We start from the raw sequence: 27,144 nt of genomic DNA on the forward strand, positions 1-27,144 counted from the left end.
CGCTCTTAACCACTGAGCCATCTCCCTAGACCTGGAAGAGGTATTTCTAAGAACCCACTGCATATACAACATCAGTCTCTGAAAATTCCAGGGTATAGCAAGAGACAGCTTGTTTTGTTCCCATCTGCCCAGCAGCTCAGACCTGAAATAACCACACAGATACTGTATCAATTAAATCACTGCTTGGCCCATTAGCTCTAGCTTCTTATTGGCTAACTCTTACATCTTAATTTAACCCATCTCCATTAATCTGTGTATCACCATGTGGCAGTGGCTTACTGGCAAAGTTTGGGTGTCTGTCTCCCATGGGGCTACATGACTTCTCTCTAACTTCCTCCTTTCTCCCAGCATTCAGTATAGTTTCCCCCACCTACCTATCAACAAGCCAAGGCAGTTTCTTTATTAACCAATGGTATTCACAGCATACAGAGGGGAATCCCACATCACCAGGGACTTTGGTCTCATTAAGAACTGTAGAGAGAGATCAACAGGAAAGGCAAGATAGGGGCCTCCAGAAGGGAACCCTCCACAAAAGCATAAAAAACACAACACAAATTTTCAAAATCCACTACTTCAGAACCCTAGAAATTAGGACACGGTTTGCAACAATCCATCTAAAAGCATAACAGTTATAAACACATGCACACCTAACTACAGAGCTCTAAAATACTTGAAGCAGAAAAAGAAGGGGAAAAAGAGCAGTTATAAAGGGAACATAAACTAATCATCAATAATTTGGAAGGCTTTAAATTTCACTTTCGGTAGTGGAAACAGCTGTGAGATCATTGGCAGATCTGAACAACTGGAAATAAAGAGAACCTTAGAAACCTGCAACTGTAATACAATCAGACTGCCCAGCCATTGCAGAACCCTGCCCCTCACAGGGGAGCAATACCCGCTTCTGTGGAGCACAGCACAAAATTCTACAGGAAAGGCACGAGTTAGGCAATCACTAATCCCAGCTTCAGAGCTTTGCTTTCCGACCATAGTGCGATGACGTCAGAAGTCAATTAACAGAGAATATGTGATGGAGCCACAGAAATGTCAAAATTAAGTGGAGTACTCAAGGAATTAAGAAAAAGAAATTGAACAATAAGTTTGAAAATATTTTTAGAGAAATGAAAATGTCAAGGAAAAGGTAAGGCTATAAATTAATTTTACTTGTATTCATTTTATTACCTCTTCTTTATTTGCACGTGTATATGTACGTGTGTATGTGCACAGGCACCTGCGTTCCACAGCATGCAAGCAGAGGTCAGAGGGCAACCTGCGGGAGCCCATTCTCTCCCTTCCAACATACCCTTCCCAGGGATCAGGCGCAGATGGTTTGGAACCAAGCGCCTTTGTCCACTTAGTGATCTCGCAGGTCCTAATTTTATCTTTTAAAGCAACTGCTTTAGAAATGATTTTTAAACTTTTTGACTCATATTAATTCATCTTTTTCATTCTCATAAAGCAATACTAATACTCTTGATAGCACTAAGTGGAAAGGGGTTTGCTGTCTTCTAGGACAGTCATATGGAAAACAGGCACTGGCAGAGAGAGAGACTCAACCCACAGCACCAGAGAGGAACATGAGAATTCCCCCAAGTTCAACCCTCTACCTGCTGATCTGCCAATGTCTTCCATTGGCCAAACCCAATGCAAGCAGTCAAGGTCATCCACTTCTGCTGTCTGAGGGACGACCTTCTAGGACATGAAGGATGAGTGGATGGAAACACCAGTGGAAAAAGACCCGCGTGGTGGCTTGAATAAGAAAGGCCCCCGAAGACTAAGATTTCAATACTAAGGGAGTAGCATTAGGAAGTATGGTCTTGTTGAAGTAGGTGTGGCCATGTTGGAGGAAGGGTGTCACTGAGGAAGTGGGGCTTTGAGGTTACAGATGCTCAAGCCAAGCCCAGGGCTACTCTCTCTTCCTGCTGCCTGCTGACCTGGATGTAGACCCCTTGGCTTCTTCTCCAGCACCATGTCTACCATGCTTCCCACCATGATGATAATTGACTAAACTTCTGGACCTATAAGCCAGCCCCAATGAAATGTTTTCCTTGAGAAGAGCTGCCCTGGTCATCGTGTCCCTTCACAGCACCAGGACATTGACTAAGACAACCAGCATTCCAGCTCACGTTCTCTTGCCTGAGATTTAAGGGGAGGGCCAGGCATGGTGGCCCACACCTATGTAATCCTAGCTCTTGGGAGGCAGAAGCTGGTACCAGATCTCTGTCAGTCTGAGGCCAGCCTGGTCTACCTAGTGAGACCCTGTCTCTAAATAAAGTCAGTTGGAGGAGAGCCCAAGTGGCCTCCTGCAGAACGAGTGTCACGCTCCAGCAGGAAGGGGCACAGCGCTGTTGTCACGCTACAACACTAAGGAGTATGCATAGGGTGTTTGTGGGAACATGAACACCTGCTTGCCAGATGGTGATGGACACCAGGGACATCTCTGAGCCGTAGATTTTTATTTCAGTATTGTTGTAACCCCAGCCAGACAACTACAACACAGACATGAAAATGAAATGGCATGTGTAACCAACTGTAGCTTGATCGTGGGGACACCCTATCCAGGGGTGTTCAAGGCCTAGTGAAAGACCAAGAGCAGTCCTCTAAGTACAGTGAGAAAGCGATCACTTCCCACCCCAGCGATACCTTATTAGTGAGGATGGGAATGACAGTTCCAGCTCAGGTTCCTGCTAACCCCAAGCATACACACTTCCAAGCCACTGAAGTCATGGGAGACAGAGAAGACTCTTTGTTTCCTGGCAGCCTGAGGACAATATGAGCGCGTGCTGGCCGACGGGCCCTAGCCAGGGCCAGCCCTAGCAGGTATGAGCGCAGTCTGGAAGAGGCTAACACCTTCCTTCCAGTGGTACTGTGGCGTCAAGGGCAATACAGATAGGATCTTGAGAGTTAAATAATCCCTGCAAATAATTTCTAGAAATTGCCAGTCTGCTCGGGCAGGAACAGGCTAGATTCACTATAATTAAGCTACTTTCCTTCGTACTGGAACGTGTAGACACAGGGGCTCTTACTGCAGAGGAGACTCTTAGAGATAATCAACACCTAACCTGTGAGTGGTAATTATCATAGACCGGGCTTCGTGTGGAGCAATTACCCAGCATCCCCATTTTGCCGATAAGGAACTATGGTTAAACTAATGTGTCCAAGGTCACCCAGCCAACAGATGTTTGATCCAAGATCAAAAGGAGAACGCTTGCTCCCACCGCTTGTCCTGTTTTCTTGAGGCAGTCTAAGCGATATGAAACTCTGTTGAGAAACCAGAAGGCAGAGAAAGGGAGCTGTTGGCCATCTCTCACTTGGCTGTTGAGAAGCTGGAGTAGGGCAGTCTACTGCTTCCTGGACCACTGTGCTTTCTCTCACTCAGTAGAGGAGAGAGATAACTGTGTTCCTTGACAGTTGCCTGCTGTTCCTGTAAGAAAGGGAAACATTTTGAGTGAGCGAGGAACAGGAAAGACCATCTTGCAGAGGCCTGGGTTTTCCTAAGTCTGTGGATCCGTGTGTCTCCCCCTTGGCTTCTTTGAATACATGGAAGCAAAAGTGACTTACATATCTCTCTGTGAATTCTCAGTGCTGTGGGGCACTGTCCACAGAAGTGAGAACACGCACCATCAGGAACGGTATGCAAATTGGGATGTGAGGAAAAACTCATTTGATTCTCCATCTGTCTCCCTGTTTAATTGCTTAGCCATAAATTAGCACTTTTTACTAGCTATCTTCTGCAAGTGTGATCAGTTCGCTGACTTTAATGTCAAACCAGGGATATTTTTTGACTTTCAAGTATTTAGCCTTTTAATTTACATTCACATTCTGAAATATAAATTAGCGGTTTAAATCTGCCCAAACGCAACACTGGGGGATTTCTTTCCCTATTTATTTTCTCATGAATGGCATTTCTTTGATTGGATCACTGATGAGATGCTTTGTGAAACATGTTTCCCCCACCCCTAAAGGGCAAGAAAAGAAAGTGTTTTCAGCGTTCAAAGGATGGAACCAGGGTGTACAACACAAAGGGTAAACTCGGGGCCTTGAAAGCACAGTGCAGCTGCTTCGAATGGGCTCAACCTGACTTCTTCATCCTAGCCACACAAGACCTTAGCGACACAATCCTAGCCCTCCCCTGAAATACTCCCTGCATATGCTTGTCTGCTGGTGAAATCCTTCTGGTTTTACCGGGTGCTGTGTACCAAACCACTGTCTAGGCCCAATAGAGAAATACAGAAGGCAAGATCACTCCTGAGACAGACTCACAGGAGGCAGAAGGCACATTAGGAGATATCATGGCATCCTTCACCAGTGTGCACACATGTGATGGTGGCATTCTGCTCCCCTTTAGTTCTTGACAACATAGTCCTGGCCATATCAAGGAAGACCATGTTTCCAGCTCTAGGCAGTGGACCAAGAATAATAGAATCCACTCTTGACAACCCAGTTCCCTGGAATTTCAGATATCTCCAACTACAGATAGAGTGGAACATTATTCTAGCTACTAAAATAAATGGGTCATTCCAAGAATTCCAGGAAAGATGTCTTCTGGGTATCAGCTCTGGGGTGCCTCTTGCACCCTCTCTGTTGTGAATGCAAGTGTGAAATTTTGAGTGAAGCCATCTTGAAATAGTGAGCAACGAAAAGAACTGCAAGGATGCCAGCCCTGAAATCTTTGAGTGCCTGAATTAATTCCAGACGCCACCTACCTTTGGACTTTTTATTGTGTGAGGAAAAATAAATCTGTTACATACGACATATCCCTATATTATATATATATATATATGAATTGCATATATATGTATATAGATATGAATTACAAAACATATTTAACCACAGAAGTACTAAAATACAACCATAGGAGGGGAAGCATTGCTAGAAAGCTAAGCTTTAGTTCCTTGCCTGTTTTTCAGCTGAGCCTCAAAATACCCAGCTGGTCCCATTTCAGTCTCTCGGCTAGGTACTGATTCATCAGCCCGCCGAGACGGTGTGCTCTGATGTTTGGCCTCTGGTCTGGAACAGATGCGAGACAGAGACGTGCTGGTGTTTTTTAATGATGTACTCAGCCAGTTCTGGGAGACAGGATAGACACTGAGTGGCTGGCTGATTTAATGGCTCCAAGCTCCACACTAACAGGGTGCTGAGCAGTTGTGGAGCCTCCTGGGAAGGGATTTCCGGGTTGACACCTGTGGGATCAGTTAAGAAGCCTTACTGAGAGTCAGAGCATAGGCCAGGGAAGAAAGGGAGGGTTGGGCATGACACAGTTTCCACACAAGCCCTACTGAAATTTTTGGGAAAACCCAAGCCGGTTATATGGAATTGTTAGACTCTGGGTAATCAAACAGTATCTTAAGAAATAACAGCACACGCCAGGTGGTGGTGGTGCACGCCTTTAATCCCAGCACTTGGGAGGCAGAGGCAGGCAGATCTCTGTGAGTTCGAGACCAGCCTGGTCTACAGAGCTAGTTCCAGGACAGGCTCCAAAACCACAGAGAAACCCTGTCTCGAAAAACCAAAAAAAAAAAAAAAGAAAGAAAGAAATAACAGCACACTTATACTTTCCAATTTACTTTTAGCAAGATAAAAATAACCCAAACAATGAGTATAAAAACAAACATTTAGGACTGGAAAGATGGCTCAGAGGTTGGGAGCATTGCCACCTCTTCCAGGGGTCCTGGGTTCAGTTTCCAGCAACCACATGGTGGCTCACAACCAGCTGTGATGGTGTCTGGTGCCCTCTTCTGGCCTGCAGGCATACACGCGGACAGAATGTTGTATACATAATAAATAAATAAATATTTTAAAAAAACATTTAGGCCAGGGAAGTATAATTTTAAATACAAAAAAAAGTCTATTTCTATGTGACCAACTGGTATTTTCCAAGATTGCCAAGATCATTCAATGGGAAACAAATATCTTCAGCAGATTAGCTCCGTCAACAGGTTCATACAAGTGAAGGAATAAAGATCGATCAGCTTTCACCTCAGACCACAGAGAATATTAACTCAAAATGATCAATGACCAAAATTTATGGTCTTAGATTTGGCAATGGGTTCTTCAATATGACACCAAAAGCACAGATCATAAGAGAAAATCCAGGTAAAAACCTGGCTTGATCAAACTCAGAATGTTTGCCCATCAAAGAACATTGTCAAGGGAATAGAAAGAAACCTACGTAGTGGGAGGAAACACTTCCAATATCTACACCTGATATGACTTTCATATCCAGGAGATATTGCATCTAGTAGGCGCCCAGACCTTAGCACAACTGACTCCATGATGAAGTACCATTCAGGCTGTGAAACTCAGCAGATAGACAGTACCTCTAGCCAAAACTAAAACAAAGAACTAATTCATCAAAGTCCATAGCTCTGGGAAAGTCTCTAAATGTACTGACCTTACTTTTTGGATTCTGCAGTTCCGTTTCTGACTATCTGTTCTTGTTAACTGAAGTATGTCAGTCCAGGATACGGTTTGTGTGCTTAGAAGCCCACACTGAGAAAGAGGCTACTCTGGGATCCGAAACCCCTACTGCAGCCACCGGGTGGCTAATAAAGAGAGTCTTCTCTGGTAGATATTCTACAATAGTGCAAAGAGCTCCTGTGACTCAACAACAAAGACGTCAGTATGGGGAAAGAATGGAACAGGCATCTCTCCAAAGAAGCTATGTGAATAACCAAAAATCCCATGAAAAGATTGCAATATTACTGTTATTCAGATGACAGGCATTAAAACCATGGTGGAATGTCACTTTCACATGCAGTAAGATGGCTACAATTTTAAAGTGGAAATGAATACTTCTCAACACAAGGAACATAGTGCAATAAATGTCACGAGCCTGGATAGATTAGTGCAATCATTCAACATGGCTCCTCCATCAACAAAGAGCGCAGGAAATTCAAGATGCACGAGGCTGCTGACGTATCATGGCATGATTAATTTTATCAACTTGACATGAGCTAGGGTCATCTGGGAAGAGGGAACTTCAGTTAAGAAAACACCTCTATTGGGTGGGCAAGTCTACGCGGGGGCTTTTCAGGATTAATGATCAACGTGGGAGGGCTGAGCCCACTCTGGGTAGTTCCACCCCCGAGTGGTGCCATGGATTGTATAACAAAAGCAGGCTGAGCAAGACACGGAGAGTAAGCCAGTAGGCAGCTCACCTCTGCATCAGCTCCTGCATTCAGGTCCCTGCCTTGAGTTCATGCCCTAGCTTCCCTCAGGGATGGACTATGAAATGTAAGCTTCCTCTCCAAGTTCCTTTTGGTCATGGTGTTCTGCCACAACAAGGGAGAAGCAAGCTAAGACACTGTGTTACAGCAGCCTTCCAAACAGCAAATTCTCTAAAATAACCATTGACAAGGAATGTACAGCATGTGACGCCCATGTTTGACCCAACTGCGTGTCTGTGAATGGATTCCATACAATGGAATGGGATGCCCACATACAAAACTTCTCCTAACTCACAGACGTGTTTGCTCAAAGAATGTGGGGCAGCCTGCAATCCATGCTTTGGAGGAAGAGGACCTTCTGCTTCCCTGTCACTTGCTGCCACATACAGCCCCTTCCTACTTCTAGCTCATGACTAAGATTCCAGTCCCCTTTTGGTTCTGGCCTCTTTGTCAATGCAGGACTTCTCTCCCTGAACCAAGAGCAGTTTATAGAGCAGACCCACGGGGGCCTCACAGGTCATAGAAGGATCTTAGAGCCCCAAACAGGGAGTAGCTTAAACTAGATTGGATGTCACTGCTCGGAAAGTCCCTTTTGCACCCCTGCTGCTTCTAAGCCCAGCCTCTCCACAGTCCCTTACTTCCTACCAAGTGGTTGGCCCCTTCTTTATTGTTGTTTTTGTTTTTTGAGACAGGGTTTCTCTATGTAGCTTTGGTGCCTGTCCTGGAACTAGCTCTTGTAGACCAGGCTGGCCTCGAACTCACAGAGATCCGCCTGCCTTTGCCTCCTGAGTGCTGGGATTAAAGGTATGCGCCACTACCGCCCAACTGGCCCTTTCTTTCTTATGAGATAAGCCTCTTCCACCATTCTAGAAGCTTCCAACAATTTTAAGATTCCTGCTACTTGGTTTTGCACAGTGCACAATGCCATCTTTGCTCACAATCAGAATGTACCTACTGCAGTATTTCTGTAAGTCAAAACAGCAGCTGGTTTTCTTCCTTACAGATATTCTGTATTCCTTCCAGACAGTGGAGCCTAGGACTGTTATCTAAAAAGATGAACACTACAGATGCTCATTTAAAACACAGAGCCCTGAGCCCCACCAGGTGCTGTTGGACTCCCCTGAGGACACCTTTGGAGTCACCTCCAACCAGTGACTCTGGAGAGCTGTGAAGACCACTTGGCTGACAGGCTAGTGGCTCAGCTTGCGAATGAAGTAGGAGCTGTGGGCCTCTTCCCACAGCTCGGCTCATGGCTGCCTGGCTAGCTTATGCCCCAAAATAATGACATACAAACTGTATTCTTTTAAACACTGCTTGGCCCATTAGCTCTAGCTCTTACTGGCTAATTCTCATATCCCGATCAACCCATCTCTAATAATCTGTGTAGCATCAGTCTTACCAGGAAAGATTCAGCATGTCTGACCTGGCGGCTTGCTTCATCGCTTCTGGCTCTGGAGAGGAGAGCATGGTGTCTGTCTCTCAGAGGAGCTGCCCTGCATCTGAGCTCACTTCCTCTTCCTCCCAGCATTCTGTTCTGTTTACTCCGCCTATCTAAATTCTGCCCTATCAGATGGGCCAAGGCAGTTTCTTTATTAGCCAATGACCTTCCTCCATCATGCGAATGTTTCCTTCTGTGACGGTTGACTTGGCGCTCAGTGTCCTTTACCTACAATTACCTTTTGTTATGTTTTACCTGCCTTTTTGCTTATATTTACACTGTATTTCCAAGCCACATTTTTGAGTGGTGATTTTTGTTTGTTTGTTTGTTTGTTTCTGAAGTAGGGTAAATTAATCATATAGCCAACGGTGACCTTGACTGTTTTCATATTCCTGCCCAAGTTCTAGGATTATAGGTATGTAGTGCTGGGGGCGAACCAAGGGCTTTATGCAAGTCAGGCAAGCACACTCCCAACAGGGCTACATTCTCAGTCCTTTGAACAGTGCTTGCACAGAACTTCTGGGAGAAGAAGCCACACACATGCACTCTGAAGAGATGACCATTCCTCTGTGAAGATTAGAAGGGGGCCCCACCCACTTCCCCTGAGGATGTAGCCCCACAGGGAGGACTAAAAAGGACTCCACCCAGTTCCCCTGAGGATGCAGCCCCACAGCAGAACGAAATACATACAGAATGGGCTCATCTGAGCATTGTTGTGGATCAGGGACTTGTGCATCCGTGCGTTCAAGACGAACCAGGCTCTGGACTGCTGCTCTCTTTGATCTGTTCTATCCAGAAGAAATTAAGCAGCTGGTACAGACTCTTATGACTCAATGTCTCCATTCAAGCTGCTGCAACCAGACTGTCTACTTGATTACTGTTAAAGTCAAAACAAAACAAAACAAAAACCTATTGTGACACTTGTTAAAATAGTGAGGAAGACTTTAGAAATATGCAAGACTAACCCAACAGGAGAGGGACATCAAGTTCAACTCTAAATACAGAGGATGAGGGCTTGAAGAGAGGAGACAGCATCTGGGGATTTGCCAAGAGACGATGAGAGACCAGCTGACCTCGCAAGAGTCTTTCTGAAGGAAGGTCAAGATCATCAAATGTGAAGAGTGGGAGACTCAGGCCAAACATAAGACAGCACTCACTGTGACTGATCGAGGCAGGCCTGGCAAGAACAGAGCCAAGGTCAAAGGCTAGTTGAGAAGAGGGCTCGGAGGAGCCTGACCAAACTGAGGTCAGAAGCAAGTCTTTGCCATTATTCTAAGATAGCTTAGCTTGTCTCCCCGACTTACTCAACTGCACCATTCAGGTCTGAAAACCTGTGTTCTCCAGGGCCGTGGAGGTCTATGGCATGGGTTGTTCCAGGACAGAGCGTCCCAAGTTCGCAAGTCTCATACTAATACTTTGCTTGACACTCCTGTTAGTCCAGTAGCCTTCGTATGGCCCTTGTCAACAAGCTGTTCTCTCAGGCGCCGCACCTGTGTGAACATCTCTCACTAGAATGTAGGGTAGGTCGTGTGAGCATGCTCTAATCCTGGTTTGTTGTTCCGGAAAACCTTGGCCAGTTTCCCCTTGAAAAGTCTAGTCCAACTTTTCTACAGAATCTATAGTTTTCTCCTTATTTCTGGGAGAAAAACAATGTAACGCCAGTGGGTATCGTACTAAGAACAAAAAAAAAACAAACCCTGAAAGTTGGCTGGGCATGGTTACACATGCTGCAGTTCTAGCCTCAGGACCGAAGCAGGAGATCATGAACTTGAGGTCAGCCATCTTGACTCTAACACTAACAGACTGAAAAACAAACAAACAAACAACAACAACAAAAACAAGATTTGGTGATGTAGACCACTAACTGAGAGGGTCTTTAGCATACCCAAGTCCCTCGACTTAATACCAAGTACTATAAAAATAAAGAAACAGATACTTCATCTACATGGTTCTGTGAGGTAAATTCCATCCCACAGTAAGAAATCCAGAGTGTTGTTGCTGGCAAAGCCTTTGTGAGCCATCTGCTCCCTAAAGGAAAAGCTAATGAAGCCCGCCCTCAGGTCAGAGAGCTGTGATTGGTTCCTGTTGCTGTCAATCACACCAGTGCCAAGAGGGGCCATGAAAATTCCAACACTACCTCCTTCTGTGCAGACACATCTCGGGCTCCCCCACAAGCTGCAGAATCCTGATCTGTCTAGATGTTTGAAACTGTAACTGATCTCACCTACAGTACAGAAAGCAGGGCAATTAGATGTGAAAGAGTGCAATTTAAAAAAAGAAAGAAAGAAAACAGAGGGAAAACCAAAATGCCTTTTGAGATGCCCAAGTCTCTGGCTGTCCCAAGAGATTTACCTCCCACCTGGCCAGGAATTAGCTTGATGGAGAGAGTCCACTCCTGATTTTGGTCAACAAAAACTTTTAAAACTTGCTAAGATGCACAGAATACTTCTTTTAAACTGTTACAGCCTACAGTGAGAATAGAGAGCCTGCATGAGGATGAACTCAGACGATAAATTCAAGGCATGGATTTTAGGATATGGAGACTGTTTTAGTTAGAGTTTCTACAGCTCCCAAGAAAAACCATGACCAAAAAGCAAGTTGGGGGGAAGGTGTTTAAATTTGACTTATGTTTCCATATCACTGTCCATCACTGAAGGAAGTCAGGACAGGGACCCAAGCAGAGCAGGAACCTGGAGGCAGGAGCTGACGCCAAGGCCATGGAAGGGTGCTGCTTACTGGCTTGCTCTTCATGGCTTTTTCATCCTGCTTCCTTATAGAACCCAGGACGACTTGCCCAGGAAAGCCCATACCCACAATGGGCTGGACCCTCCCCATTGGCCATTAATTAAGAAAATGCCCTATAGGTTTGTCTAAAGCCCAATCTTATGGAGGTGTTTTTTTCAACTGTGGCTCCTTTCTCTCTGATGACTCTAGCCTGTGTCAAACTGACCAAAAGCAAAAACAAAACAAAAACTATCCAGTGTAGAGTCTTAAGTAATTTATAAAATGTCTTTTTTTCTTCCAGGCTGCTAGGTGAATTCCAAATTACAATACAATTAAGTTGCTCCCTTAAGGAAATATATAAACAATTTTCACTAAAGATTGCTGCTTTGCTGTCATAAACCATTTTTTTCTTGTTTTGGTTGGTTTGTTTGATGTATTTTTGTTTCTCCCCCTGTAATACAGAAACATTTAATTTCACAGACATGATAGACGATGCCCATATGCTAAGCCACAGCCTTTTTTCTCTACTGAGGAGAAACCAGTAGCTTCTGAGAGCCAGGCTCTCCTGATTTCGTCGTTCTCACCTAGATAAGTGCAGGTGCACTCTGCCGTCAGTCTGAGCGTATGGACCACAGCAGCCTCATTTTAGCTGATGCTTTTGCATCACGCTACATAGCTTTAAGAACATGCATAATCAAATATTTAATTTCAAAATCTAACAGCCCTTGTGTTAGCTTGCCAGGGCCTCTCCACAGACAAGGTCGCCTAGCAAACAGAAATTTATAATCTCACAATTCCGGAGAGCAGAAATCCTGTAACTGTGTCAGCAGAGTTGGTTCCTCCCAAGCTTTTCTTTGGCATGTCGATGGTGACGTGCTCCACTGGACTTCACAAGGTCTAGCGTCTTGTGCATATCTGAGCCCGAATCTGCCATTCCTGTAAGGACACTGGTTACATTGCATTAGGGCCCACACAGGTAACCTCACCTGAATGTAGTGAACAAGAAGAACAGCTACCTGTAAACAGTGTCAGCTTCCGGGAATGTGAAGAGCGTGAAGGAGTAAGGGGAGCATAGGGAGAGAGATACCATTCAGTCCATGCTGCCCCCAAATATGCACATCTTTACTATATTCTGTTGTTTAAATATTTCTCTTGGGATGTGCTAATTTAATTCCATAAACCAAAGGTTGGGATTCAACCTGTGCTGCCTTCCTCTGTTGTGGCAAAATACCAAAATAATGAAGTTTGAAAAAGGAAGGTTCCCCCTGGCTCAAACTTCAGTCCACACGTGGTCCTGCTAACTTGGCACTGAGGGGCAAGGACATTGCTCAGGAGAATGTGGTGGAGCAGGCAGTTCTCTTTACGGTGGTGAGAAAACAGAGGACAGGAAAGGGCCAGGGTCCCAATAGCCCCTTCAAGAGCATATGCCAATCACTCAACTCCCTCCAGTAAATATAGCCTTGATATGGAGTCAAAAGACACAACCCTCAGACTTTTTTTTAATTCTTTGATAAGTTCATGCATGTGTATAATGTATTTTTGTAACTTTGAGCTCTTTAACCCTTTCTCACCCCCTCCTTCTCCCCAGCTGGTCCGTCTCCTGTTTTTACACTGTCTTCTAATTGTGTGTGTCTTTTGTCTTGTCTTGGTGGCCAACTGAGTTTAATTTAGGGTCTGCTTGTGTGAGGCTGACTTGAGAGTTATTGACTGGAACATGGGAAAATTCACAGTGATTACATCACTGAAGAAAATGACTCCCCTTCCTCTAGCAACCATGAACCGCCAGTAGCCAGCTCCTGGGGAAGGGGGAGGACTTCGCGAGTCCCGCTCCCATCCACGATGGAGCTTTCCCAGGCCCCAGGTTATGCGGGTCTTGTGAACACAGCTATGAGTTCACGGGTGCAGTGGCCATACCAGGTCCAGAAAAGGGTGTTTCAGGCTCCTGACATCCTCCAGCTCTGAGCATCCTTTTCCCCATTCTTCCCTGAGCCTTGGGAAGGGCGGTACAGATGTCCCATTATGGCTGAGCACTCAACCGCCACTCATTCTCAGCACTTCCACTAATTATGCTTCCATGCGTTAACTGTGGCCCCCTGCAAACAGAGGCTTCCTTAACCAACCTGAGGGCAGCACAAATCTATGCATAAATGTCTTAGTAGGCTGATGACACAATATCCATCCAGAAAAATAACAACAGGACATTCCACTAGGGTCTCTGACTTTCAAGCCACAAGCTTTCGACCAGGTTTATGGTACCAGTCCATATCTCCTGCTCTGGAGTGGGCCTCCAACTCAATCAGAATGCAGTGGGTTACCCTCCTAACAGTCATACCACTATTGCACCAGTGGGCACATCATGCCTGGCCCAGACCATCCATGACTTTTCTCCCCCTGCATGACACCTTCTGCCGCCATAAAAGTGGGCCAGGACGCCCTCAAATTCTGATCTGCTGTTCTCAGTGATACTTAATGAGAGGAAAAGAGGAAAAGCTCTGGATGGGACACGCCCACATAGACGTCCCCCCTTTATGACTCACTGCATCTTCTTGCTCTGCAGGGAGACTGTTGAATCAGCCCTGTCACGTGGAAAACTAGCTGACAGCTCTAATCAGGACTTCTGGCTTCCTTCCTTCCCAGTTCCCTCCACCCGAGAGGGTGAACCATTTGGGACCTGACTCCAGAACTGAATGTAGCTCATGTTGTGCCCTGCAGTCTCTTCAAACCACCGGATAGACCCTAAACAGAACTGGCAGCAGCCATCAAAGGAAATTAAGTTTCCCACTGGCACAACCCCCACCATGTTGGACCTTGGTGCTCTGTGAGCCAGCTTCCTGCTTCCCTTCGCGGTCCCTCTTCCCCTGCCTTGGCGAGCTGTTTCCCATGTTATGTAAAAGGTTCCATAATTAGCGTTTCTAATTTGAATTATTTTCAAAGGATTGTTAGCATCCTTACCTTTTAATTTTAGTTTAATTCCTAGTGAATTAATTCTAAGTGATTTTTCTCCTGTGCATAATTAGATTTTTTTTCTTTTAAAAAAGTCTTAAAATTTTTTTTTAAAGCTTAGGTAGTTATTAGGTATAAACTTAAATCCTTGCCACCTACATTTCGATGTTCGTGAAATGTCTTCGGTTGATGACATCAAATCACTGTTCTCCAAGGAAGGAAGGGACAAGGGAAGGGCAGGGACAGGGGAGAGGGTGGGAGAGAAGGACTATTTACAAAGTTGAACATGGCCATCTATCCCCTGGGAAAACGATGTACACAGGAAAGAAAAGAATAAAGCTGAGACTAGAAACCTCCACGTCAAGAAAACAAGAAAATTCAGAGAGACGAACTCAGGAAAGACGCCATACACATGCACCCACGTGTACAGTTTGGATCAGAAAGAGCATGACCTGTGCGGTCTCCTGGGCACCTGGGACCACCCACAACACTAACACCAAAACCCGCAGGGGGCTGCTTTCTCCTTTGTGGCCAAGGAAATGAGGTGAGAGACATGCTGAAGAAGAGATCTCGCTGAGGTGGCCAGCTTCCTCTCCACTTACTCGTCCCCTTTTCTTCATTCTGGGACCTCCATGGCTCTGTGTACGCCTATGGTCCTGCTCCCGTGCTCTTCTCCATCACTTCACCCCCATCGACGCGTTTCCAAAGCTCCAGTTTTGCCTTTTCTAGAGACCTTCTCAATCATTTCCTAATACCAGGCCTAAGTCCCCAAGACCCACTCATCCGCCATCCACCATGGGATAGAAAGATACGAGATCCTGTTTAGCCTTTTATAAGCAGAGTTGAAGTTTATTAAAGCCATTTTTAAACACAGATCTTAAGCAAAAGATTAATAGAGAGATGCACATGAAATTATAGCATAGCCATGTGTGGGGACAGGCCTCTGAAAAGAGAGCCACCCTCATGACCTGATAAATAAAGGAGGACTTTGTAGGATCCGTGTTGCTATGCCATGTCTGATGGTATTTCATGATCTATAATAGATAACACGTGATCAGTCTTCTCTGGGTGATAAGCAATCCCTAAGCCCCAGAGCCTCCCACTATCCAGCCTTTAGTTCTCACTTTATTAGAGGAAGGGTACAAGTCTGCTGTGGCTTTGCTCCAGCAGGGTAGAATGTCCTCAAGTCTGTCTCATATGTCCTCTCACTCTGAGAGCACCCAGGGTGGAGGAGAAGCCCCTGTGTGCCATGCTGGTCCTTCACAGCCAACAAGGACAAAAATGACCAAGTCACTCTCTATAACTGTGTTTAAAACTTCTGTCCCAATGGGCCTCGGCCACATTAGCCTGCATCCCTTGGCAGATATTGTCCCTTTTCCTCATTGGCAAAAAATGAATCCTATGAACACTATAGCCAATCTATAAAGAGATCTCCAATGTGTGCTGTGTTGCTGAATGTGTTGGGTTATGGTTTGAGTCTGAATTGTACCCCACAGGCTCATATTTGGAATGCTTGTATCCCAGCTGGAGTTGCTATGGGGGGCGTCTGTGGAATCTTCAAGAAGTGGAGGCCTTAGCTGGAAGACTGGGTCACTGGAAGCAAACCTTTGTAGGTCTTCCTTGGTCTTCTCTCCTTTTTTTCATCCACCATGATGTGAACAGCTCTTCCACATGTTCCCACCAAGATCTGAGCCACCACCACCTCCAGCCTTTTCTGTCATGAGGGATTGAAACCCTTACAAACTGTAAGCTATGAAAAATGAAGTTGAATGACTTAGAAAGAAAAAAGTTTATTTAGCTCAGACTTGGAAACTGGAAGTCCAAAATCTGGTGGCCACATCTGGTTGTATCTGTGGTGTTCCCTAGACTCCATTACAGCATAGTGGATGCCCTTTGACAATTCATTTTCAAAGGTACTTACCTGGTCCTGCAAGAACTAATCAATCCCTTCCACAGTGGTGCCCCCAGGACCTCAACATTTCTAAAAGTCCCCACCACCTCATTACCATTACAGTGGAACCAAATTTTTATCATATGAACCTTTAAGAGACACACTCAATGCACACTCACATCGCCACATCCTAAAGGAAAACAAGGTTCCCACTCCTGGGTCTGGAGACTCATTCTAATCTGAATGGTGTGATCATATTCTGGGGGATAATTGCTACGGGATAATGCTCTTGTACATTGTAAAGATTTGTCACTCTATTGGTTTAATAACACGCTGATTGCCCAGTAGTTAAGCAGGAAGTATAGGTGGGGAAACCAGACAAGGAGAATTCTGGGAAGAGGAAAAGCAGAGAGATGCAGTCACCAACCAGATGCAGAGTAAACAAGATGAGAATGCCTTACTGAGAAAAGATACCAAGCCACATGGCTAAACATGAACAAAAATTATGGGTTAATTTAAGTTGTAAGAGCCGGTTAATAATAAGCCTGAACTAATAGGTCAGTTTATAATTAATATAAGCCTCTGTGTGTTTCTTTGAGACTGAATTGTTGTAGGACTGAGCAGGACAGAAACTTCAATCTATAGATAAATAAACATGGGATTCTCTTCAAATGAAAAGAGGAAAGTAATGACCAGTGTGTGTGTGTATGTGTGTATGTGTGTGTGTGTGTGTGTGTAGGCAAATGCACTTGTACATGTATGTGTATGCATGTGCTTGTACATATGAAGGTCAGAAGTCAACCTGAGCAGTAGTGTCTTGAGAGCCCTAGAACCTTTGGTTTCTAAGACAAGATTTCTTCCTGGGGCCCAGGACTTACTGATTATGCTAGGCTAGCTGGGCAGTGAGCATCAGAAAACCACCCATCTCAGCGCCCCCCCCCCCCAGTGCAGGGATTACACACATGTGCTAGCACACATGGCTTCTGCACATGGCCTCTGTGGATTGAACTCAGGTTGCAATGTTTGTACCGCAAACACTTTACCAACTGAGTTATCTCTCTAGCCCCATTTGAGGCAAACTAACAGTGTCTGCCATCACAGGGGAAGTCTCCTAATCACTTCTGAAAGTTGCCTTTGCTGAAGAAAAGGCTGCTAGGATTCAGCAGAACAAGTGTGTTGGCAGGAAAGTCACCAAAGCTCTGCCGAGGATGGCTCCTATACCAAGACAGCACCAACAGGAAGCACTCACTCCCCCTTTCATCCTGTCTTTGCCACCCTCCCTTTGTCTCGGCCATTTTATTGTCACATGTCTTTCTCCCATCCCAGAGTCTGTCATGGCATTTCCTGCTCTAGATCACTTAGCTTCTAAATCACCACCCTCCCTCAGAGGCACTCAAGTGTCTGCCACGTTCTCAAGAGCCCAGTGGAGGAGTTCAGATGCCTGCACTTCCGATACTGTGGCAGAACAATGAGAGCCAATGAGAAGGAAATATCTTTTCTCACAAAAAAACAGATGGAGCATGCGGCCTTCATGTGGGTTCTAAGAGGGAGAGGCCAGGGACAGATGGAAAAGAACGGGAATCTGGAGAGTTACAGCACAGGAAACAGTGAGAAAACAAAGCAGTCTACCTTCCCATCACCTGCCTCCCAGACTGCCATGCCTCCGCTTCCTGCCTCCTCCTAACTGGTCCATCACAGTAGCAGGCCCATGACCAGCCAGAGGTCATGAAAGAATGTGAACTCCCAAGGGTGTACTCTTCCTTCCGGAGCATCCTTGCTGCTTCTGGAGGCTCACTCATTCCCCCAGGCTTACACCTTCTATCCTGTCACCCTCCATGTCTTGGCTTTTTATTGCTGGTTTGTTGCTTCACGGTCAGAAGATGGTTGCCATGGCTCTAGAAATCACGACTTACTGGATCCCTTACTTTTTCTGCCTTCTATCAGGGGGAACCAAATCTATTTTTCACAAACATCAACATTGATCAAGACCTGGTCACACAGTCCCCCAGCATTCAAAACAGGGACAGTAACCTGAGGATCTGACAAACTGGATCACTTTACCTGTGAGTGGTTTAGAACCAATCTCTAACAGTTGAACGCACTGCTGCCTTTCTTTATACCCTTCCTTTCAAAAGCTCAGTTCTTGAAGAAATGACAAGGAACAGGTTTCTCGAGCTGATCAGGGCCATAACTACCTTTCAGAAACTGATTTGACCCTTTGAGACTGAGGAGTTTCAGTTTCTCATCTGCCTAATAAACATGAGCATGACAAGTGGTCCAAATGCGTCTCTCAGCTTTAAAGAAATGATGGGGGCTGGAGAGATGGCTCAGAGGTTAAGAGCATTGCCTGCTCTTCCAAAGGTTCTGCGTTCAATTCCTGACAACCACATGGTGGCTCACAACCATCTGTAATAAGGTCTGGTACCCTCTTCTGGCCCGCAGGCATAAACACAGGCAGAATATTCTATATATAATAAATAAATATTTAAAAAGAAATGATGGATAGGGTTGCTTCAGTAGTCAAAGGCATGGACCACTCTTTCAGAAGATCTGCCTTCAATTTCCCGCACTCATGATGGCTCACAACCATCTGCAACTCCAATTCCAGGGGGATTCAATGCCCATTCTGGGAACCAGGCATTTACATGGTGCACAGACATACAGGTAAGCAAAATGCTCATGAAATAATGAACTAATAAAAAATAAAATAAAATTTAAAAGAAATGATGGTTGGATCAACAGAGATCATCCGTGCTAACTCAGAACCACTGTGGAGATTCCTAAGATAATGCATCCATCGCCTGGCAGAGTAACTGCTCATTAGGTACAGGTCAAAACTGGTTGTATCACCACCTACTTCCCCTTCATAGCCACAGGGGAAAAGATCTAATTCAAACCGCTTAACCCTCCTGGACTTCACACACTGCTTGGGTCGTCTCTTGCTGCTCCAGTCACGGTGTCTCCCATCTTGGCACCGCGACATTCTCCTCCACCTGGAAAGATAACATCTACTCATCTAACACGTCTTCGCCTGGGAGACTCTTCCCTCGGGGTCCACTTCTGCCTTTCTCATCGGCTGAGCCAAGAAAGGTTCCCAGAGAGAGCGGGACAGAGACACAGAGAGAAGTCCAGAGTAAAATACCTAAGAAGAGTCTAAGGAGGGAGCATTTTCAGAGCACAGAAGCAGAAAGTGCCCTGCCAGCATGCACCTCAGAGACCCCCAGATAACCAACCTCAGAGACCCCCAGACAGCCATAAAAAGGCAGCAGGACTTGTGTTCTCCTCTTGACTCTGGGGGCTCACAGGAGGCAATACTGACGATCCTCCTAGGATACTGAGATCCATGAGGCTGCCAAATGGAAGTGAGATCTTTGGTGAAGCACACCAAAAGAATTTGGAAAAGCCCCAATTACCTGGGAACTTATATTTTTCAGTTATAGTTACGGTTGCAACCTCTTGAACTCCCTCATGTTGAAGGAAAACATTTCCCACACACCTTGCAGTCCAAAACCAGATGGCTTGTCTGTACGGTAGTCTTTTCTCCTAATCTCATCTCTCCTCAGGGTACCATGACACCTCAGGCACAGCCTGACATTGCCGCACGCATTCCCTGGAGACCTCTGAGGCTTATCCTAAGCGACACATTCCCCGTAGTAGCTGGATTCTGAATTTTCTACAACTTGAGCCACTCTGTATTTATTTTCCCATGGCTCATTTCCCTTTTCTGAAGGGTTATTTGAGTTGGAATTTACAGACTATACAATTCTCCCTCTTTAGTTACACATGTAGACAGCCATATGTAAACGAGGGGAATTTGCTAGATGGGTCTTAGCTCAATGTGCACTGCTAGGACAGAAAACTGGAGTCTACGCAACTTGCAACAAACACGATTGTATTTAGCATCGTTCTGGAGCCTACAAGGTCCAAGACGGAAGGGCTAGTACCCGCCATCATAAAATAGCAGAGGGCATCAGAGAAGGGGAAAAGAAAAGGAGCAACAGAGACATAGAGCCTTCTGTGACAGGTAATGATTCGTTCACAAGGGCAGAGCCCTGGCCACCTGATGCCTCCTGTAAGGCTTCTCTTCCAACATTGTCACTTTGGGTAAGTTCCCAACACATCCTTTTGGGGAGATGCATTCCAGGTATAGTGGGGTCTAATTGGAAAAGCAATGTCCTGTTTCCCTTGAGACAGAACCTATTCTCGAAGCCCAGGTCTTCCTTGCGGCTGGATGAAATCCATTAGGTACGGGAGACTCCCATCCACAGCATCCAGCCCACAGAGTCACCGACCTCCACGTTCAAGGTCAAGCCCCTCTTGTGATCAGCCTAGGCCTCTTTGGGACTCTCCCGTTATACAAAGGAGAACATAGACGCCCATGCGGAAAGCTAATGGATGTGTACAGTAGGTGTAGTGTCCCTTCTGCTGTGGCTGCAGCCACAAAGTATCAGAGCAAGTGGCTTGATGGAAATTTATTTCAGTCCTGGATGCTGAGACTCTACGATCCAAAGGTGTGAGCAGGCTAGGTTCATGCTGAGACTTATGTGATATCAGGAGGGTGGGATCCTCATGGTGGCACTGTGTCTTTAGAAGACAAAAAAGAGACCAGAGTTCTCTGGTGTGAGGCATGGTGAGAAGCCAGGAGAGAGCCCTTGAGAACCAAATCAGCTGGCCTCTTGAGCTTCCTTCAAGCCTGAGAACTGTCCCTTACACAGTCTCTGTCTGACCCACTCTGAGGCAGACCCACTACCTTCTGCCCCAGTGCCACTGGGCCACCTTGAATCCTTTAAAATACACAGCATCTCCCGTGCTCTTATTTCCAGGCACCCCCTGCTAGCAGGCTTCCTAATCTGACTTTGAAGATTGCTCACAAAATGAGCTTCTCTCTGCCCAGGAAATTCCTTATCCCTGTGTTCTCCCAGGGACACCTTTGTATAAACCACCTTTCCCAATCTTCTCCCTCATCCCCAGCAGTCAGCTTATACCATCCTAAAGAGATAATGCCTCTACTGGAAGCTCGAGGGAAGTGCAGCTGCCTTCCTCTGCAAACTCAGAACTCCTGCGATAATTTTCTGGTTGTGCATTTATCATTTCCATGAGCTTTCTTCTAAAATGCTGATACTCTACTGTTTTCAAGTGTGCACAACTCTAATAACTTATATTAAACACACAAAAAATAAATAGAACTATGATCCACCTGTGACTTGGGTGTCTCATTTTGGGACATAGTTGCTGCCCTCCTCTTCCCAGAATCAGGCAGCTATGCTGTGTCAATAAAAAGAGCCCATGGCAAAGAACTGGAATTTTCTCACTGGGGTGGCCCACCCACCCTCCCACTCAGCTTGTGAAGGAGTCTGAGAGTGGCAGAAATTGGAGGGCACAGCACTGAGTGCTTGCTTCCTCTGTGTCAAGGACCCTAGAGACGGTGAAGGAGTGGGCCTGGGTGAGCCAATAAAGACACTGCTACTGGGACTCGGAGGAGAAGCCACAGACAGTACATACATGTTGTATAACTGTACTGTACTGCAGCCACGGACTACAGGGAGCAATTTAAGACTGAATTTGTATGACATTTAAAATGTGGCTTCTTGCTGGCAGTAGTCACATCAGAAGTACACAAGGCAAACTGTGGCCTCTGTAGACAGTGAAAACAGAGGACAATTGCACAATGGCAGAAACTTCTCCTGGGAAGGTCTGATCCATAACACGAATAATGATTATAAGAAATCTACGAAAATCAAAAAAAATAAATCTAAAGATGTGTTTCTGCTCTGCAAGTGAGTGTTGGGGAAATATAGACGTGGTTTGCTGAATATGTGGGAGGAAAACAGTATGTTAAGAGATCATTAAAAGATTCTCCATCCATCAAATAAAAGATGGCCATAGAGAACAGAGAGAAGAAATCAAGAATAATCAGATGACGGTCACACCAGAGGCCCCCTCCAACCAAGAGGACCCATCACTCATTTTTTTATTTAATTTATTTCTTTTAAAGAAAACAAACTATCTTTTTTCATTTTATACACCAATCTCAGTTCCCTCTCCCTCTTCTCCTCCCATTCCCTCCACCTATCTGCCCCCCACCACCTATTCCTTAGAGAGGGTAAGGCACATTGCTTTGGGGAAGGTTCGAGGCCCTCCCTACTACAGCTAGTCTGAGCAAGGCATTCAACCAAAGAGAATGGGTTCCCTGAAAGCCAGTACAAGCAGTAGGGATTAGTCCTGGTGCCAATACCAGTGGCCCTGCAGTCTGCCCCCGCCACCCAACTGTCACCCACACTCAGAAGGACTAGTCTGGTTCTATGCTGCTTCCTTCCCTGTCTGGATGGAGTCGGTGAGCTCCCATTAGCTCAGGTAAACTGTTTCAGTGGGTGAACCCAGCTTGGTCTTGACCTCTTTGCTCATATTCTCATTCCTCCACCTCTTCAACTGGACTTTAGGAGCTTAGTCCAGTGCTCTGCTGAGGGTCTCTGCCTCTGTCTCCATCAGCCGCTGGATGAAGGTTCTGTGGTGACATTTGAGATATTCATCAATCTGACTACAGGGCAAGGCCAATTTGGGCACCTTCTCCTCTATTGCTTAGGGTCTTATCTGGGGTCATCCTTGTGGATTCCTGGGAATTTCTCTAGTGCCAGGTTTCCCAGACCCAGAAAGATGAATACAGTATGTACTCACTCATAAGTGAATACTAGCTATAAAACAAAGGACCTTGAACCTATAGTTCATGATCCTAGAGAAGCTAAGTAACAAGGTGAACCTTAAGAAAAACATACATAGATCCACCTGGATAGGAGAAATAGACAAGATCGCCTGACAAAATTGGGATCATGGGAGTAGGGGGAGAAGGGAGGGTGGAGGAGGAAGAGGAGAGGAGAAGCGGGGAGGAGAACTTGAGGGAATGGGGTAGTCGAGATGGAGGAAGGGCAGAGATGAGAGTAAGGAAAGAGATATTTTGATTGAGAGAGCCATCATGGGGCTAGCATCACTTCTTTTTTAACATAATTTCTTTACTGATTACTTGGGAATTTCACATCATGCATCCGAATTCCACTCACCTCCCAGTCCCCCGATATCTTCCCCTCACCCCCACAGCACTTTCCCAAAAGAAAATTTTTAAAAATCAAAACAAAACAAGGAAGCAAACAAACAAAAATAAGAACAAACCACCCTCCCCACCTCCAAAAAAAACACCTCTTCATTTCTTCTTTCCCGCCTCTCTAACACCTCTTGGTTCATCTTTGTGACATCGGGGTGGTGTTTCACATAGTACACCCTTTTGTCCTATCAGCTTTACTAACAAATGGTCAATGCACTGAGTCACTGGTCTGGTTCCAGGCCTCTGGTTTCTGGTACGCATTCTCACTGGATCCTCACCAGATCTCCTCTGGGATATCCCGCAGCCAACCCGCGTCATGAAGATCCTCCTGGTAATGTTCCACAGACCGAGTTTCTTCATGTGCTCCAGCAGGTCCTAGATAGGGTAGAAATTGGGGTGGGCCAACCCAAGGACCACCTATGAGCCTGCGTGGTAGCTGAGCTGGTCGTTCTGAGCCACTGGGGCCACCTGACTCAGGCTAAGGGATAGAGCCAGCTCCCCAATGCCCTTGCTATCAGGTTGGTTCTCCCTCACTTGTGGTGAAGGGTGGGGCCATCTCCCCTGAGAGCAGGGGTCAGCTCTCCTGTGAGAGTCAGGGCCAGCTTTCCCTGGGCCAGCAAAGGGCAGAGTTAGCTCGGCATGGTCCTCTAATTTCATCACACATGGTTCCTATGGTCCCCTGAGGTGACAAGGACCATAGACATCAACACAAACTTCAGATGCAGCTGAACCACAGAACCAGACATGACCCTTGGCAGCAGCTTGGGCCCAGACTACATCCTGCTCCAGGTGGAAGCACTGGTCACTCAGATTAGGATGGCTCTGGTGACAGCATGGCCCCCGAGCACCATCAAGGCCTCAGGTTGTGGCCCCAATCCTGGCATTCTATGTGACCTTTGGTGGCAATACAGGCCTTGGATTTCAGCACAGACCCAGCTGTGGTAGGAACCATGAACGGAGACAAGAGCCTCGGCAGCAGCCAGATCAGGATGTCACCATTGCCCCAGGTAGCAGTGCATGCCACTCAAATCGGCATGGCACCAGTGGCAGTGTGGCCCTCGGACACCAATATGGCCCAGATCTCAGGAGACCATACGGCCTTCAGTGGTAACAGGAACCTTGGACAACAATGCAAACCCTGGCTGCAGCAGGGGATCCATCATTTCTAAAGCAAAAGGAAACCAATGGACAAAAGCCAAGTTGTCTGAAGTCTGCTGGGACGTAGCTCAGTTTCAGAGGTTCCCTCATGGTTCATTCTGCATTGGGCTCCATTGATTTGAGGCCATGGTAGAGCAAATGTGCTCACCTCGTGATGGTTATAAAACAAAGGGAGACGCTAGGAAGGCACCAGGAACAAGACACACTCTTCAAACGCATGCCTCAGTGACCCATTTCCTCCAATCAGGTTCACATTCTAGTTCCTACCACTTCCTAATAATGCCAGCAAATTGGAAATCCATCAGCAGATTGATCATTCATCAATTAGGTCAGATCCCTCAGGATCCATTGACTTCATTGGATCACCTGCCTGTTACTGGTGAACCAAGCCTTAATACATGAGCCTAAGGGGGACACCAGATATTGAAGGTGACTGGCTGTCCATAGGTTAAAGACACATTGCAAATCAGAATTTTCAGTGTGTAGAAACTATGATGACCAATGTTTAGAAGATTGATGTGTGATGCCCTTCTGTATGTTGTGAATATGTTTTATTACCAATGGCTAATAAAGAAGCTGATTTGAGCAATAGCCAGACAGAATAGAGCCAGGTGGGAAATCCAAGCAAAGATACAGGGAAAAAGGAGGCAGAGTCAGGAAGATGCCATCAGCTGCAGGGGAAGTAAGATGTGAGGTAACAAGCCATGAGCCTTGGGGGGAAATATAGAATAATAGAAATGGGTTGATTTAAGTTGTAAGAGCTAGTTGATAATAAGCCTGAGCTAATAAGCCAAAGTTTTATAATTAATATTAAGCCTCAGAATGATTATTTGGGAACTGGCAGGTGGGAGGAAAAACCTCCAGTTACAGAAAATTTCAAAGGCACTTTCTACAGAGCCATCAGAGTCAGCATTTGTACATCAGGGCAAAGGCAGACTTCCATATAAATTAATCCAAAGAAGTTTCTCTTTTGTTGTACTGTAGTGGTTTCTTAAGATAAAGATATCGGGACTCTGTACCCTCATCTTCCATGCCTCCTGAAAGCTCCATGTGTGGGATCCAGACAACAGAAAGACCTAGAACTATGCAACTCACCTCTGCTGCGCTCGTGGAACTGCGCAATAATAAAGAGCACCTATGGACTTGGGGAGGTGGGATTGGTGCAGGCTGAGACTGCTCTGTATTGAAATGCCAGTGTATTTCCTAGAGAGAATGTTATTTACAAGTTGACACACCCTTGGGAAAACAAAGAGTGGGCAGGGCTGTACAAATGGGATAGAAAGGGTTTTCCTGAGAGGGAATTCAGAAGGTAAGAATGTCAAATCCACCACTCAACTGTCTGTCTTCCTACCCTGTCTGTGTACCTGCAGATTTCAAAGCACTTCATGTCCACAGAAGTCTGTCTTCATTCCTCTAACTGCTCGATCCTTTCTTTGTGATTGTGTCAATAATTACTAACGTTTGGCACTTTTTCCTTATTTCTCCACTTATTAAGCTCTATTTTCTCTCATAATTTTCTATTCACACCTTTCTCCAAGGTTTTTCGGGTTTATGTGAGGTGGTTCCGTTTTAATCTACCTGATATGCATGGGATATTAGTTATTGCCTTGATGTCTGTCAGCTAACTTCAACAGAGGAAGGACATTTAATCTGCTATTCTTATAAGTAGGAAGAGAAGACAGGGAGAGAAGAGAGAGAGAATAAATAAATGACACATGATACCTTGTGACCAGCTATCACAGGGTCTATGATGTTCCACACGTCTGGCATAAAAAGGATACATAAGAATTGTATGTAGGGGCTGGAGAGATGGCTCAGTGGTTAAGAGCATTGCCTGCTCTTCCAAAGGTCCTGAGTTCAATTCCTGGCAACCACATGGTGGCTCACAACCATCTGTAATGAGGTCTGGTGCCCCCTTCTGGCCTGCATACATACACACAGACAGAACATTGCATACATAATAAATAAATGAATATTTGAAAAAAAAAAGAATTGTATGTAAACGGTATCTAGGACTAAGCTACAAAGAGAACACCTTCCAACAAGGCAGCAGCTACGTTTGGAAGCTGACTCTACAGTCCAGTCCTGGGGTTGGTTTAGAACCAAGTCACATGTGACAGGCACTGTGGCTCCTTCCTGAAATCTGCAGGAACCCAGCTGTTTCAAAAAAGTCTGAAGAAACAGGGGATGATGGAAGGACAGAAATAGGGTTGTATGCTTTCAAGGTGGCGCTAACTGGCTAATAATATCTAACTGAGGGGATGTGCTGCCGGCTCTCAGAGGCTTCTGCCAACAGCAGCTAATTAACCTGTATTCTGAGGTGGGTGCACGTCGGAATTGTTGCCACTTCAGCGTGCAGAACCACTTAGCTCTATCACACTTCTTGTAGCAACATGCCAAGTGATTGCTAGAAATATGTTGGGTTTAAAATACCCGGATTTAAGCAAACGGTGCTAGGAATTCTGAGGTGCTCACGCGTCTGAATTAAAATTCGTTCGTCTCCCCTCCCCGGCTCTGGGTGGCTATCCACCCGCTCGGATATCCTCCTCCACAATGCTCTCCACTGCTATGCTTGCTCCTAAACTGATTGTTCTCAGTGGTGACCGACTTCTCCAGTTTGTCCAGGGCCATCTCAGATTTAACCCTTGAAGTCCCATATCCAATCAGCCCATACTGCTGGGCCAATCTGAGCCTCTCACACCCTGAAGAATCTGTAGCAACAACTATA

At 45.7% G+C, this 27,144-nt stretch overlaps 1 long non-coding RNA gene across 1 annotated transcript in view; it reads left to right on the forward strand.

Moving 5' to 3' along the window:
• The window catches only part of LOC130871933 (uncharacterized), a 37,377-nt gene extending 23,268 nt beyond the window's left edge, over positions 1 to 14,109 (forward strand). Inside the window, exon 3 of the long non-coding RNA XR_009056860.1 lies at positions 13,886 to 14,109. This is a non-coding gene — a long non-coding RNA (uncharacterized LOC130871933). The remainder of the gene's footprint in view (positions 1 to 13,885) is intronic.
• The last annotated feature ends 13,035 nt before the right edge of the window (positions 14,110 to 27,144 follow it).

This window comes from Chionomys nivalis, chromosome 3 (assembly GCF_950005125.1).
Source record: "Chionomys nivalis chromosome 3, mChiNiv1.1, whole genome shotgun sequence".
Taxonomy (NCBI): Eukaryota; Metazoa; Chordata; class Mammalia; order Rodentia; family Cricetidae; genus Chionomys; species Chionomys nivalis.